At 26.1% G+C, this 17,890-nt stretch overlaps 1 protein-coding gene across 3 annotated transcripts in view; it reads right to left on the bottom strand.

Annotated features, from left to right (window-relative positions):
- Positions 1-17,890, bottom strand: part of Prip (aquaporin prip) — a 169,789-nt gene that overhangs the window by 45,970 nt on the left and 105,929 nt on the right. The window lies entirely within an intron of this gene.

The following is a 17,890-nucleotide window of genomic DNA, read 5'->3' on the forward strand; positions in this document are numbered from 1 at the left end:
CTTAAAATAAATCGAATCCTGAAGAGTAAATAATACGGGTATAATATTTATTTGCTTTTTTTAACAAGAGCTTTTACCTCGTGCCTTAATAACTTATAGCTTACTTATTTTTTTCCGTTTTCCCTTCTATCCATTTAAAATAGTTTTAGATTTTTACCTTTGACTAATATTTAAACCTCTCTTGAGGAAGCCCTTGTTATATTTCTTTTTTTATATCAGGTTTTGATAATAAATGTTAAAATTTTTACTGCCGTTTTCAAAATTTAAATAAATTTATATTTATGTTATTATTCGTTTTGTACACCTCATTAGGTTAAAAAACAAGAATTACTCCAGAATTTTTCTTACAGGTTTAAGTAAAGCCATGGGAAAACCTTGACCAGAGCGAAGTATTATGAAATTACTTAATATACGAGGATCATTCAGTAAGTAAAAACCGATTTTATATATAAAAAATGTATTGTATTTATTTTAACTTTAATATTGCATCATAATCGACATTTAAAAAAAATATTTTTCCACATAATGAATTACATTATATATATAATGTAATATATTGTATATAATTAATGTAATATATGTAATCACCTCGTAAGTTAAAGCATTTGTCAAATCATGGCGCTAGTTTTTGTATGTCGTCGACAAAGATGAGAAGTTCACAAGTTTTTTTTGCGGCATATGGACCTGCTTTGTTATGAAGTAAACACACTCCACGAGTCAAAAGTCCATATACACCATTATACGTCACCATACACGACAGTAATTTGACGATGAATTTCCCCTGACCGAACACTTTGCGTATTCAAAAGACGTATGACGATCGTACCTCACAATCAGCGGGATTTTCACTTTATTTTATTCATTATAAACGCACGCAAAATCACTCCATGTCCACAGTAAAGCTATGAAATTTCATACAGCGCTAGCAGAAACAACAACCGAGACCACCTGGCCTTGACCCATTGTTGTGAGTGAAGCTGCGCGCATGCGATACGCAAACGGTTCTTATTTTCTGGACGACCGTAGTATAAAAATGAGAAACGGTTTTAGCCCATTTTAATTCATACAAATTATATATATATATATATTTTTTTTTAAAGCGAAATAATACCGAAACAATAACATGAAGTTATTAAATAAATACTGCATAATAAAAGAACAGTTTGAAAAATATTTGTATTCATTTTTAATACGTACTTGTTAAATGAGATTTTTTAAAAATTCAAATTTTTTTTTAGTTTTTAGAATTTATGAATAGTTATTCTGTTATTTAAAACGATACCATTTAATGCAATTTTAAATTTTTAAATAAAAAATATTAAAACATTTAGAAGATTTTTTAGTTAGTTAAATACGGCAAAGAAAATATATTCAGCCCTTTTTCAAAAACTTAAATATCGCCTTTTAATACAGAAATAGTTGACTTTTTAAAAAAAAATGTAAACCTAAGAGTTTATATATAAGTGTTCCTATGATTCATAATTATCGGCTTCTACAACAGTTTAACGTTGCAATATTATATCCTGAAAATGGATTCTAATTTTTTTAAGAGACTAGGAAGATGCAATATTATATTTTAGATAAGATTTTTTCCTAATTTGTAGGTCTCCGTCTGTTCAACTGCAGAACAATAAGCAACACTCCACGTCCCAATGAGATGAGAATAATATGTATGACATGTAAATGGGGGTAGTCTTGTACAGAATTCCTGAGATGGGTGGTTAATTGTACTCCAGTGACCAAAGTATCCACTGTTTCCCTGTCCATCTCTGAATCCATCAGCAGACAAACTATAACCAATAATTTGCTTACATAGAGTGTATAGTATTTTAAATATAAATATTTTATTGTGTATTATTACACCTAACATTAGGTAATACTAATATTACCTAGTATTATTATTAAATGTATATTATTAGGTGTTATTAGTGTAAGACTTTTAATAATTCTCGTACAAGGAAATAGAACACAAAAATGGAAATTCTCCTTGAAAATGAGATAAATCCTCCATGAAAATGAGATGGAAACCTTCTTGAATATCTCAAAGCACATTATGAAAATGAGCTTTTTTCACCCACCCTGTTTCTGATTTAACTGATGTATTTTAATTTTGGTGTTAATTTTCTAATCGGTTTTTAACTACTGTTAAAGTTGCTAAAAAAGAAATTTTAATTTTCTAGCAAAAATAAAAATTAATATTTTATCTACATCTTGAATGTTTTATAATTTTTTAATTAAAGGTTTTTCTTTTATTATCTTATCGGCATTTAAACGTAAAAAGGAACTAGGTGAACCTAATTTTGTTCTGGTAAATTTCAATCCATTTAACATTTCACATTATTTAAATTAAACGATTTTTTTTACGGACGTAATTTATAAAACATGACTGATGGATCAAGTCATTATTCATACAAGATATCCATTAGTCATACCTGGACAAGTTCATTACTAAAATCTGGTTGTACTTTGTATCGATAAAAAGAATACAACTTTGCTACATATAATTATCTTATAATATTTTGCTTTTTTAGCTTTTTTTATTTTCATTTTTGTATTAGCATATAGGGTCATTTTTTATTTTGATTTCATAAGATTAATTTCGTTTAGAGATTCTAATTAATTAAAATTATTTAGACTAGAAATATTAAATGTATTTTCATTTTGTTTTTTTTTTTATTTTATATTCTTGAGCTGAAAGTTGATTAAAAATGTATTTTTATTATTTTTAAAATAATCATAATTTTATCACCCTTCGACCTGTCTCCTCATTGCTCCTCCCCGTAGGTCCAACCCCCTCAAAAAAGGTTACTTTATTCGTGAAGTAACCAACAATAAAATTACATTATATCCACAGTTAAATGCACAAAGTTTAAATTAAAATTTTAGGATTTTTTCAGGCTTAAGTTCAAAGAAATAAATTACTAGAATATGAAACTTGTATATGAAAGTTGAAACTTGAATATGTAGTACTTAAAATTGTAAATGAAATTTTATATTTTTAATTGTGTGATATTGTGTAATTATTCGTGTTGGCTACCGAGGACTAATGAATGTTTTAATTTGTTTCTTGTAACCTTTTTTCACTGAGCCAAATTTACTGTTGAATATCAAATATAGAAAATTCTCAAAAATTCAGATGATACACAGCTCTGCAAGTGACACGCTCACTTTTTTCATAATATTGTGTATAAATCAAGGATTGATCGTAGAACAGAAAATCACTTTATCAGAAAACGCAGTTATTTCTAGCATCATTTGTACCTGTGATACGTCACATGTATCACAGTCATAAGAAAAACCGTGGGACGGATTGAGTAAAGTAACAAATTAATGTACTAACTTTCTGGAGAAAACAAAGCTTTCTGTATATTATTTCTGGTAGAAATGGTAAGGGAAGATTAATTTATAATATTATAAATAAAGGAAAATTTTAGTAATGCTATTATTTTATGCTTTGATTATGTCGGCTATCATTATTAAACAGTACTTGTAAAATATTATATTTATCAGTCGTCGATTATCGTAACAAAACAAATTATACTTATCTGTCTAATATTAAAAATAATAATGAATAAAGTTATTTAAAAAAAAGAAGTAAATAATCACGTAAGTTACAAATAAAAGAATAATTTTAAATTTTACTACCAGTTTTTTAGTAGACTTTTTAGTGTAATTATTATTACGTAATCGTTATTAGGTGTATTAATGATTAATAATAACAAAATATTATAAAATTAAGCTAATCAATGAAAAGTATTATTTAAATAAAGATTTTTTTTCCTGAAAATTAATTTTGTGGTAATTCTTGTAAGTTTAATGAAATATATTATTGGAGATTCAATTTTATAATAGATTATTTAGCTAGTTATTATGAAAGATGACCACAATAATTGAGATTACATTTCGTAACGTTATTTTTACAATTTTCTTAACTTTATATTGTATTTTATTATTAAATGTATTTTTTTATTATTAAATGTAATACATTTTGAATAAATGGTTTATTGTAGCAATAATTTTCTTACGAATGTATTATGTTTTTTGTATTTTTTATACTTGTCGCTATATAAACTGATTTAATTTTAAAATTACATTTTTTTTAAATATAGAATTACATATTAGTAAAAAAAAATAACTTTTTTAAAAGTCGATGAAAGTTTTTTACAGTTTCAATTAATTAATTAAACATACCCTTGTTGAGTTTTCCATCGTCGTTTTCTTAATATTTCTCGTTCTAATACCGTGGCGACCCTGTGTTGATAACGAATTGAGGCCCCACGGTTCAAGCGCGACTCCATGGTTTATGTTCGTAATATTTTGTCCTCTCGGATTGACGTTAGCCATGATATTAATACGTTATACAGAAGGACCCGCAGCAGAGGGTTTTAGAAGGTGTTGGTCGTATCGACTTAATAGTACAATGGTTAATTGACAAAACCAATTTCCGCCTTTTCATTCTGATGTCAACTATAAATAAATAAATCATCTGTAGACCGTGTAATAACAATGGAACCGGTCTTTTAATGCGATCACGACATCGCATACTACACAATACCTTCTTCTATCCTATATATTTATTCCTTTATTAACTGTAAAATGTAAGTTTCAATCAAATTATTATTATCAGTTTTATCAAATATATTGTCCTTCACAGTTTTAGAACTAATAAAAAACAGTTTTAATTACTCTGGATGATGAAATCGTTTGAATTCTTTCAAGAACGGGGAAACGTTATTAATTTATGGAAGTAAATTATAAAACACTATTTCCTCTATTTAGTGGTAGCAGGGTATACAATACATTGTTTTTCAACAGACAAGGTACATTAATTTGTTTTTTCCACCATTTTCCCAGGTTTTCTTATGATTGTGATGTATAAAAGCTTTTGAGATAGTCGAAATGACACAATTGTAATTTCTCTAATTGTAATGATGTCTACTACAGTCACTCCATGAAGTGAACGGATTAAAGGAGTAGCTTGTAGAAGGCTTGATTTGCTGATTTTAAAGTGTACCTTTGCAATCTTTGTGACTTTTTTCTCGCATACAACTGTTAGATTGTGGTAACATGCCTATAAATAGGGTTTATTATACAATATAATTTCTTATTATTAAAGGGGCTCTGCTGTGTATCAGACTCAGTACTAACATTCGTGCTTCGTTAAACTATTAAAGATACTACTCTAATAGATTTATTTATAATAAATAATAATTTATTATAAAATTTAAATTCAGCTTTTTATTAAAATATTTATAATTAAAATTTTTAGTGAGAATTGCCTTTTTGAAAATATAATTATATATTTTTGTATAAAGGTCTTTAAGATGAATAAAAGAGAAGAGAAATTAATACCAAAATCTTCTAAAAGAAAAAAAAAAAACGAACCAGGCTGGTGAGCCATTTATTAGAACTTTAAGGTTTAGTTAATTTTCTAATAGAAAATACAGACAATACAGTTATACAGACGATGAAAATCGTAGATAAAAAAAAAAAATATTGAAATATAAAAATAAATATTTTATTGAGGATGGAGTAACAATGCTAAGGTTAAATGGTTATAATAAAAAAGGATAGCTGAATTGCATTAAACCATCAAAAAATATTTTTCACATGTTGATTGTTGTGAGTATAAATATAGTGTAATCGTTGATTCATTGCCAGCTAATTAATTACAGGAATGAAAATAATATGTCGTTTAAAAATCCGATGCGATTCGGTACAGGATGCAAAAAGAGACTGAACAAACATGTGAACTGGCTTGCAGTTAATCAAATGTATAACAGCGAGATGTTAAGCGCCTAGTCTGTTAACTGCATATATTAGATCTATAAGTTCTCTCCTCGATTTGAGGTGAATCAGTTATCCTAGGGTGTTGTGCTTCGTCAAAATTCTTCATTTCGTTTCGCCACATACTTTTGTTGATTCTTTGATTTGTTTCACTGTTTCTTTGTTTGATTAGCTATTTTTTTTGTGTGATTGATAATACAATTTTTTGTTATTTTATGTTCTGTACTTCATCAATGTTCCTTGGACTCATCTTTGTATGTGTTTATTTAAGTTTATGCATACTGTATAAGGTTTGTGTACATATGCATACACAGTTCTTTGAAGGATTTCATTGAAAACCTCTTTACGCATATCATTTTTTTGGTATTCAAATTTACTTATGGTCCCGTAAACTGGAACCGATTGTAAATTAAACAATACGGTAGAAAAAAAAAACAATTGAATTTAAATCTATTTAAAATTAGGAGAACTTTAAAAGTGAAACGAGTAAAATTCAAGTTTGATATATTGTAGTACAATAAAAGTAATAAAAATATTTATCTATGTATTAGGTGTATAATTTTGTTAGCGTTGAAAAGATAAAATTTCAGCTACATCTTGAATTTGAAACCCAAAATTAATATATTTTTATCCAGACTTAGTTAAAAAAAAAGAAAAATGTTAATATCGATCTGTAGTAAATATTTGTATGTAATACATCGTAACTTATCTTACGTTGGTATTCTGTAATAATAAGAAATCGCAGTAAGATTCCTATTGAAGTTCCGAAATACAAGAAGTTCCGAAGTTCCGAAGTTCAAGAAGTTCCGAATACAAGAAGTTCCGAAGTACAAGAAAAAAATACGAAAATGTATTAATTCTTTCAGAAGGTCATCATGGGAGAAAATTCAACCATAAGGTGTTTGTTTCTTGTGCCGAATATATTGAACAAACGGTACTTAATTAACGCCACCGCAGCTACAGCTTTATTTAAAAACGAAGTAGTCAATCGGATTTCGGTGGAAAATGAACAGTCTCTTTATTAATTTTAATAAATGGTTATTTATATTTATTTATTTTATAAATATAATTTAACCAAACTTAACCTACGCTCGCTTCGCTCGCTAACCTTGACTAATTAACACCGTAATTTTTTGAGTATTTATTTAATAAATTCAGTAATTATTGCAATTGATTTAAATAATCAAAACACTCCTGTTAATTACTCAAGGTTAGCGAGCGTAGGTTAAGTTTGGTTAAATTATATTTATCAAATAAATAAATAATAACCATTTATTAAAATTAATAAAGAGACTGTTTTGAATCTATGTTAAACTCTATATCGGCCCATTTTCCACCGAAATCCGATTGACTACTTCGTTTTTTAATAAAGCTGTAGCTGCGGTGGCGTTAATACGTAAGTACCGAACAAACTTTAGCATTACCCATTTTCTATAAGATGTGTGTGTGTGTGTGTGTGTGTGTGTGTGTGTGTGTGTGTGTGTGTGTGTGTGTGTGTGTGTGTGTGTTAGATGGCCTATTAAACAAAACTTTACCATATTTGCGAACTTATTTATTAATTTAAGATATCTCCCGTATTTTTATGAGTATGATTAAAAACGCTGTTACCAATTAAGAGTTATTAAAACGTTACACAATTTATTTTATTACCAGTACCCTTATTTTAAAGTAAACAAGATATGAAAAATATATTTAAAAATTTCCAAGGAAGAATTTTAATAACTATTTACTGTTTAAAAATTTCTTAGAAATACTGTTTATGGAAAAAGTAATTTTTTTTTTTTTTTACTATATGTTTTGGTTAATAAATAATTCGGCTATTAGTGACTTTTGTTTGATATACCCGAGGTGAATGAAATTTACGGATGTCAGCTCCGTATAAAAAGAGGTAAATATAGTTGGATAGCTGGTTTTGTGTATAATGATGGCACAATAGCATTAATAAATTCTTTGATGTAAAAACGTTTATTGATGAAAAAAATATTGTTTACTGATTATATATATAATCTGTAAAGATATAAATTTGTAAGAAACGTTTAAGTTTTAATAGGTTGAAGTACACTGTGTCGGATTACTTGTTTAATGTTTTAATAATTTTTAAGAAAATAATTTGTTTTAAATTATGTAATTTATTCTACGTACGTATAGATACGTATTTTGTCTGATGAGATTTAATATTTCCGTTACTTAAATTGTAATAAACACGTTTCCATTAGGTAGCGGATGTGTAATAGTTTAAATATATTTTTTATTATTATTATTATTCCACATAAAAAACGTATTACTTCTTATTACTCATTTTTTGAATCTTTTAGTAATTAAGTCACGTATTTAATATTTTTATGGTAACATTGAAACAATTTTCTTGGCCGATTAATTTTATTTGTAATTATACAGATCTGTTGTGTATGCTGATTATTACATGAAAAGTTTAATAAATAGTATTAAAAATAAGATAGATGAAATGAAGTACCGAAGAACAAATCCTACATTCTATCATATGTCACCACCATTTACAACACGCAACAACAAGCTAGACAAAGGTACAAACGTGACTAATTGGTTGATCTTTACTCATAAGCACAACGGATTCATATTTCTACATATAAAACATCCTCACTTAAGTGTGATATTGTAAACCTAGTTTTTTAGATTATTGTTGACAGGTTTGTTAGTTTATAATACCGTTGCAGCTGTTTATTTATAATATCGAAATCTGTTTATTATCTGCAAAAAAATTAATCCCTTTTTTACATATGTACTGAATTTATACAAATTACTGTAAAATACATGTGTCGTACGTATGTGGTGTGAAGTAAATTTTTTATGTCATAAAAAATTAGTCGCTTTAATTTATCAATCCCTTCATTCAAATTTATCTTGTTTTTTTTATGTCCTTTCTTCATGATATTTTTCCCCTGTTTCGGGTATTCCAGGAATCTTATATATTTTTACTTTTCCGTCTATATAGCGTTGTAGCAGAGCTATAGTTCTAGAAGGGAAAGTATTCTAATTGGTCCGATTTGGGAATATGCAGTTTTCATCGAATCTTGACGTTTTTACGCGTAAGGAACCCTGAACCCTCCAGTACCAAGTGAGCAGTATCTACTGCTCACCTGATATCGGTGTTCTTTGGTGGTTGGGTTTCAATTAACCACACATCTCACGAATGTTCCACTAGAGACCTATACAAGATTATACTTCATTTACATTCATACATATCCTCATTCATCCTTTGAAGTAATACCTTACTATGGTTCCTACAGAAAAAGAAAAAAAAGGAAATGAGTAATAGAATTAAATAAATGAATGATATTTAGTGCAAAAAATTAACTGGATCTGGTTGGTTCTCGAATTCGATCGCCTGGTTGACTCGGTATCTGGTACGTTAAGCCTCGCGGCTACACCAGCTGCCGATCGTGCAGGCGAAATTTGTTCTGTGTATGTTGTGAAATTACATTATTTTACAAAACCCTGTACCTAAATTTACAATTATTCGTTAATAAATATAGTATCTTTAAATTAAATTATGATAGATGAAGTGTAGCCTACACTTTAATACTATCCTAAAACAAAACATTTTCAAAACTAAATCTTATTTCTAATTTCTAATTTAGAGTGATTCATTAATAAATTTACGGAAATACTTTTTTGTGTGCATATTTTAGTTTATACTAATCATTTGACCTTAATGCAAAAAAAAAAAATAACGCAGTTCAATGTTACACTAAAATACATTATACCTTTTTATACACAGTATTTACTTTACAATTCTAATGAATAATTCTATCGTATGCGTACTATTTGTCAATATTATAGTAGGTTGGTATATAAACAAATGTATTATTCATTTTATTTAACGTAGTAAACGAAAAAATAGAATTAAAATAACGTTTTTTGTTTTTAATTTAAAAATAAATAAACAGTAATTGCTTATTTATATTGAGTATAAATTATTTAAAATTTAATTTACTCTCACAAGTATTTATTTTATTTTTATTGTAATATTAAGTATTTTAGAATTGATGCAAATACTAAATCCAAGGATTCTAAGTTATCTGTTTTATGGTTTTCTTGGTTATATTTGTTTTCATCTTTCCGTAGTTTTCGCTTTCTATAAATATCTTATTTATAAGCAAATTAATTAAACTTAGATGTCTTTGAACTTTTTATTTTCATTATTTTGTCAGAAATATCTTGTCTCTTACACTTTTTAATCACGGTTGACATTTCGATTTTTATCAAGCCACGTTATTTCATCTTCCCCCAGTAAACATCATATTTCAAAGGCATCTGTTCCTTTCCTGTTGTTCACGGTTACGGTACCATAAAGCACTCCACGGTACACGTTTGATTTTAAGAATATCTTTCTTAATTCTTGGATCGATATTTTATAACGTCACATTAATTTTATTGTATGAAGGTTCTACTTGTTTGCATCAGTCAGTTTTTCATTTCTTTCCTTACTTCATCCATCCTTTATAGTTTTACTTTCTAAACAGCAAAATCTTGTTAACTTCCAGTAAATTATGTTTATCTTAATCTTTAATTCCTCATTTACCTTTTTTCTTCTCTCGTTTCATTATCCTTATTTTACTTTTACTTATTCTTAACTGAATTTCTCTTCTTAGCAATAAATCTATGTTATTCAAAATTACGTACAATTCATTTTTATCTGCCAAAAGAACAACGGCTATGACCAAATCTTATAATTTTAATTTTTTCTTTTTAGATTTTTTATTCGTATTAAAAAAACAATGAGTACATAGCCTACTATATCCTTGGCTCATTTATTTCTGAATCAGCCTGTCTTTCTTAATTTTCTATTTGTTTAAATTTATAGTAATGTATACTTCTTAAATTTTAGTAATTTCGGGAATATTAAAAATAATTCCTTACTCCTGAGTTCTTAAGTGCTGTACAGCCAAGCTATAACGCAGCTCGATATATCGCGGATACGGATACAGTGCGGATTATAAGCTGTCTCCCAAAAAAATATCTGAAAACTAAAAAAATATCGTATCTTCCGTACTTAACTTGTTTCTTTGTAGGTACATATTATACTGTATTAGATTTTTCTATTAAGCTATTATTTTTTTTCCTACTTTTTTAACTGATTCCCTGTGTGATTTAAAATTTACTTCTCGAAATAATGCTATAACGCGGGTGTGACACCCGCGTTATAGGATATTATTAAGTCCCCCCGATAACCGCGTTATAGTGGGACTACATTTTTCTTTCTAAGGGGTATTAATACTCAGTCATTTTTTTAATTTTTTTACTGAAAATAGATTACGAATCATCGTTGCTCAAAATACTTGCATTCTCATGTGTTCAAAGTTTTCAGAAGATGATATTGTATCGTTACCCGACTATAATGAAATGATGCTAAGATAACCCGATTCAATAAAGCGTAAAATATTAAAGAAAAAAAAAACTTTTTTATTCATGCTGGTCCTTGAATATGAAAATTAATTTAGGCTTTTATGAAGGGGTAAATACATTTTTTTTTAATATTAATTTAATAAAAACGTAAATTTGTTTTAATTTTTTGTTTATGTTGAATATAAAATTCAGCAATTATTATTATTATTATTATTATTTTATAGCTTGTATCCTTCAGAGAGCTTATCAAATGTGTGAAATTTTTATGAACTTATAAAAGTAAATATGTTAATAAGAATTCATGTTATTTCAAAAGGAATATGTCAACCTTATTAAAAATTCACAAGAAGAATAAATTATTTTTATTGAATAACAAAAGAAATTTCTATTGCTCAATAAAATAATCTCAAATCAGGTACAATAAAAATAAAGGAAAAAAATAATAAAATAGGAAGTGAACATTTTTATTGTATATTATAGGTAGAATATATTTATTTTAATATACATAATTTAAATTACTAATTTTACTATTTTACGACTGATACAAAGCCGTAAATAAAAAAAAACCATCAATCTTATTTGTGATTTCATTTGGTTGTATATGCAATAAACTTTTAGACCATGTTCTACTAAAAAATAAAGAAAGGTTCGGAAACACTTCGTTAGCGAGTGTCGGCCGGTGAAAGTTCCGCCCTGATTTCAGCGCCTTAGTTAAAATTAAACAAGACTATAATTATTGGAACCAAAGTAAGAGATAATTTAGTGGTTTTGTATGAAACTGGTCTGAAAAATTGAAAATTAAAAAAAGATCCCAGTACTGTATTTTTAACTGTTTTATAATTTTGTTGTAGAAGTAATAACTTTGTTAAATGCTTAATGAACACAAACGTTTTAAACAAAACTATATATATACAATTTTTCTTCTTATTTAAATTAATATTTTTACACCAGCTTGCATGAATAATAGTTATATTTTTTGTTAAAAAATTTATTAATTATTAAATTGAATCCTTTAATTTTAAAAGATTAAATAAGCTGGAATAAATTTATTTTTTGAATAAGTTAAAAAACACTGTGTTAAACTGTTTTGTACTGTAAGTATTCACTTTTAAAAAGGTGTTTATAATTATGGTAACAACAAAATATTTACAACGGAAGAATGAACAAATGTTTATTTCTAGTTGGTAATTTTCGCTTCCTAATATTTTACGATAGATTTGGTTATTTATTTAACTATTTTGATCTATTTATTAAAGTTATTTTATTTTTTATTTACTTTTTTAAAAAAAAATATTTCTATGATTTTGATTTGCGAATGTGTTTAAACACGTGCTGAATAAAATAATAATTTAGAAAGATGACATTGGTAAGTGTTTTCAATGTATTCTGATTGTTTTTATATTCGTTGATTATAGTTTTTTTGTTTGATGATGAAATGGATATTAACCTCTATTTAGTAATAAGCAAAACTAAAAATTTGATTGAAACTATAAAATAATAAAATTGTAATCAAAACAAATTACAATATTTCTCGAGTTTAATAGAAGAGAATTGTGTATTGTAATAATAATAAGTTTATTTCGTGTCTATTTATGTACGTTATCGACATTTCGCTTATTAAAATGTGCGATTTTTTTCCTGCTATACGATTTAATGTACTTTGCGATTGTAATGTAATATTATCACATTAAATATAGAAATCTTTTAATATTATGAGAAAGTAAATCAATGAAATTTTATTCACAGTTTGACTTAGAAAAGTAAAGTAAAAATCCAGAAAATTTTGGGTGTTTTACACAGAATGTATATGTAGTTGAAAAAGAATTGATGCTATGCTTTTCTGGCAGATAAATTTGTTTCTTTTGTAATAGTTATTTTTTAACGATAACTTTTTTCTTTAGTTGTAATTTCCTTAGTTGTAATAGCGTTAACGTACGCAACAGAATAATGTACTAATTACCTTTGCTTAAAGTAAGTTACTTAAGTCAAAATATTATTTTTTATAATTTTACACTACCCCAGAGCTTTGGTATAAATGCGAATATTACAGTAATGTACATCTGAGTTACAAGAGGTTAATGTTATTCGCTATTCAGTTAGTTCCTATAGCGGCTATTGTGTACGCGTGTCATTGTATCATAAAGCTAATTATCATTACATTTCGATGAATTTAATATGATAATGTATACTCGACTCGTTGAAGACAATGGGAAACCACTTCTTACGTTTCCTTGTAAGCGTAGAATGGAATATTGAAAATTTAAAAAAAATTGTATAATGTGTTAGCAGCCGATTCCGTTATTTCAGTCCGCAAATAATGTACGGTTATGGTTTTGTTACCAAACAATTACGATTAAATTTCTATTGTGTAAAATTCAAGGTATTTATTTTTTTTAGAGGTAACTGAATTTTAAAAATTTGGTAGTTCTACTATTATTTTTATTAAATCAAACTCGATAATTATTTTATCAACGTGTAATTTAGCATTTGCATAATTAATTAACAAATATTATTAAGTCATCCCTATATGATAGTATTTTTTTTCTTGTTGAAAGTTTTTCGGTTGTGAATATTCATTTTTTATTCAAAAATTCTTTGCGTTTTGATGACTGTTGTAATGATTTTTTATACATTATTTAAATCTATTAATGTTTGTATGATCATATATAATACGAAGATTTGTGAGAAATTTTATATAAGACAGCACATGTTAAGTAGTTAAAAATATTTAATATTTATTAGTCATTGTAAAATAGACGAGAAAAAAATAAATTTTAAATATATATTTCCAACTATTGATTTTAAAAAAAATCTGATAGTTTACTAAATAAAATAAAAATTATTTTTTTTAAATTTAACATATATATGTACCATTTTTTAAATTAGTAAATTAAGAAGAAGAATTAATAAAAAAAGGGGGATGAAGAATAAGAAAATAAAAAATAAAAATTTTGTTTGCATCAAACACCGTGTTTTGTAGCAAAATCTAAAATCGACTTTTAATTTTGTTATTCAAATATTTTCCAGTTCCTTAAAATTTGATCAAGTATTTGATCAATTTACAAGATAAAATTACATTATTTTAAATAGTATTTTAACTTAACAAAATCATCTCGATTTTTAAGAATTTAAACTTTAAAACACTTTATTCAACAGGTTCATTTAAAAAAGATACAGTTACATTTATTATTCTCCTTATTAAAATCAAGGGTGATGTAAACCTAAAGTTAAAACTTACTTTCAGATATTGGCGATACATTTAGATGAAAACAACGGTAAGTGCCCTTTTAACGCGGAAGATTAGTAAGAAAATTATTTTTTAATGTCTAAATATTTCATAGAAGAATAATTTTATTTTAAGCAATGAATTATCAGCATTTTTTTGTGTACAGTTAACTTTAATAAAAAATATATATAAGCTATGTTTTAAAAATACTTTCTTTAAAGTACTAAGTAATTTGTTTCAGCCAACAACATATTACTTACATTACATTTAGTTTTAAGAATAAAAACAAGTTTCATTTGATTTACACCGAAATGCGTAAAGCAGATGAATACACATGCATCACAAGAAATTAGAATCACGTACAGATGTTACAAATTTCTGACAGAATATAAAGAATTATTATTCTACATCATTTTTTTATGACAAATTCCGTATGAAAAATACGGTAAAGTAAATTAATTTATTTAAAGATTACTTTTTGAACACAACATACTTGTAAAGAATATATTTTTAAATAATTAGGCGTAAATTATAAAATGTCAAAATTTGCTTTGTTAAAAGTTTTTTTGTTTTTGTGAAATTTTTTTATGAATAATAATAATTTACTGATTAGAAAATTTTCTTCTGGGTAGGTTAAAAAAAGTTAGCATAAACCTTTTTTTACATTCGTTGCTTAAAATTTTATTTTTTTTATTTTTAAATTAACTGTTTTTTAATAAAAGTTAAATACCGTATGGTATCCTTTATTGGTTTTTCTTTTTGCGTAATCTCATTCTAATTTATGTAGGTGTTAAAAAGGGTAATAAATTAAAAAATATATTCCTTTTTATTATCTAAAATTATGAAAGTATTTCCAAAACATTATCTTTTAAGTAGTTTCTAAAAACTCCAATTAAAATTCTTTTAAAAATATATTTTTATTTACTGCGCTTTTTATGTTGATGTGCTTTTTCAATTTCGTTTTACGAGAATTACCCTCGTAAAATAAACGAAATGAAAGACATTTTAAATCACAATTTTCCAATTGTTGATTAAAAAAAAATTAAAGTAAACAATAATTATATATTTTATCTGTTTTTCAAATCCAGATTTTCAGGTAGTATTTAACCAGTCCGAGTATATTTGGTACAAAGATTACAATCAGTAGTCTTAATTATGTGAACTAATTTAATAATTAAATATAATTTTAATTTATCGAATTTTTGTTTATTGACGTAAGTTAAACTACTTCCGCAATAGATTCTCAAGAATAATAAGCATCCTATGGCAAGCGTGCTAGGAAGAGTAAGATGTTTACAATGGAAACTACTTCACTGGATTACAAGTGGTCATCCTGTGAAATACAATGGATTACAAGTGTTATTCAATTCTTCAAGTAACACTTTCACTAAAGAGATGACTGTGTAATCTACATCATTATTCACAGAGAAAGCATCCCTACAACTCGTACCCCTTATATATCAAGTCCTTTACATTATGTTATAATCCGTATTCCAAAAAGGCTTAACACATGCTTCGAAGCAGTCACTTTATGCGATTTCTTTACATACATATTCTTAGTTTTATCAACGTAAATGTTTTATTTTTCGTACGGGCAACCCTTTTTTGTAGGCTTATTCAAACTTAAAAAAAAACTTTAATAAATTAATGAAACTGATTTGAAAAACTACATAAGAAGTATTTTTTGTTAATTTGTCGATGACTTCTAAAATTCGAAATTTTAAAAGCAGTTGAAAAAAATTTTTTGAAGTTTGATTTTTTAATAATTTTTTTTTAAAGTTTACTGATCTTTCCAAAGAGAGTTTCATTTTTGGGATCCCAAGATTAATATACACATTTTAAGGTTAAAATTTGCTAATAAACACACACACACACACATATTCATATATATACTTTTTTTAAATTGAATAATTTTTTTTTCATTTCTTAAAATAACTGTTTTTTATAAACTTAGAAGGAACGAATAATGAATTGTAAGATGGCAAAAATTATGTACGTGTCCCCTATAAACAATCTACGAAAGAAGTATTTGAAAAAAAAAACCTGTAATTTAAGCTCTTCTAATCAGTAACAGTTCTAGAAAATCAGAATAAAAGTGACCTCAAATCTTTAGGTCAACAGCTATAAGGAAATAACCTTTGTCCTTAATTTAAAAGTAAATCTCAAATAACATGAAAATTATATATTCCTTCAGTAAAAAGCCGTAGCGCGGTTCCAAAAATCAATATCTGATGTTAATTTATGACGATACGTCATCATTTTAAATTTCATTCAAAAAGGGTCTACTTTAAATAATGCAAAAAGACACGAATGTTGTCATAGTATTTCAATATTACCATAGCTGTTATTTTATCTGAAAGTTAGACAGAGAGAGACTGTGAACAGCGAAGAGACTATAATGCATTCATAGTTTTTTATATTATAAATTTAAAAGATATTTGTATAACTTTTTAGATATTATTCATAGAATAATATTAATTTGTTTATGTGGAATTTTAACAGATTTACTGCCGATGTTAAAAACAAAAATTTTACCTTATTTAAAATTATTTTATAGCCCAGAGATTATAATAGTAGCGTAGCGTATAAAACATGCCCATTTATCTTATACTCGGATAGTACAACTGAAGAAAGGACAGAACGTGTTTTTCGTATTCCTTTTTTTATAATTTCTTTCTTATTATTCTTTCTTTTTTTTTCTAACTAGATTGTGGCCTTCAGTTTCTTTTTTACGAGTTTATAAGGTGGAACCGTCCATCGAAATTATACGCTGCCCGTACCTGTATAATCAAGATTTTCAACCGAGTTGACTGACAGAATTCCACGGTTCTTTATTAACGACTAACTCTAACATACATTACACCACGCCGTTTGAATCTTTATTCATCTTTTACAGTACAGTAATTCTATATTTTTGTATTTAATAATTTTACCCCAAGCCGTATCATATAATATTGCAAAAATTATAGATAAAATTCTTAACTGTTTAATATACTACACGATTTTCAACAACTCGTATAATTTTATGAGATGTAGGTAACATTGTGTATTATTATTTTGCTTTTAAAATATTTGATAGTAACTAAAGATGTTTTATGTTGTTTTCTAATACGTTAGTTAATGTTACATGTATATTTTTACTTTAAAGATAAGATATTAAAAAAAAAATGGTATTTTAAAATTTATTATATACTAATATTCAGGAAACTGAAGATAATTTGGTGAACACATTAAAAAATTATCGTCAGTAAAATAATAGTTGGATTTAACGTTACTCATTTATGTTTGAAATTTTTTGTTTAATAGTATAAAAAAATATGCGTTTATTTTTTTTCTATAAATCATTTAATAAGTGATAATATATTTAACATAAAATCTATAGATTATAAAACAAAAAAATTGACTTGAAGAAATAGCTATCATAATTAAAAGAATTTTAATTATGATAGCTATTTGGATTTTTAATCGGCTTATATCGGTAACTGATAACAA

This window comes from Lycorma delicatula, chromosome 7, assembly GCF_047948215.1.
Source record: "Lycorma delicatula isolate Av1 chromosome 7, ASM4794821v1, whole genome shotgun sequence".
NCBI classification, from domain to species: domain Eukaryota; kingdom Metazoa; phylum Arthropoda; class Insecta; order Hemiptera; family Fulgoridae; genus Lycorma; species Lycorma delicatula.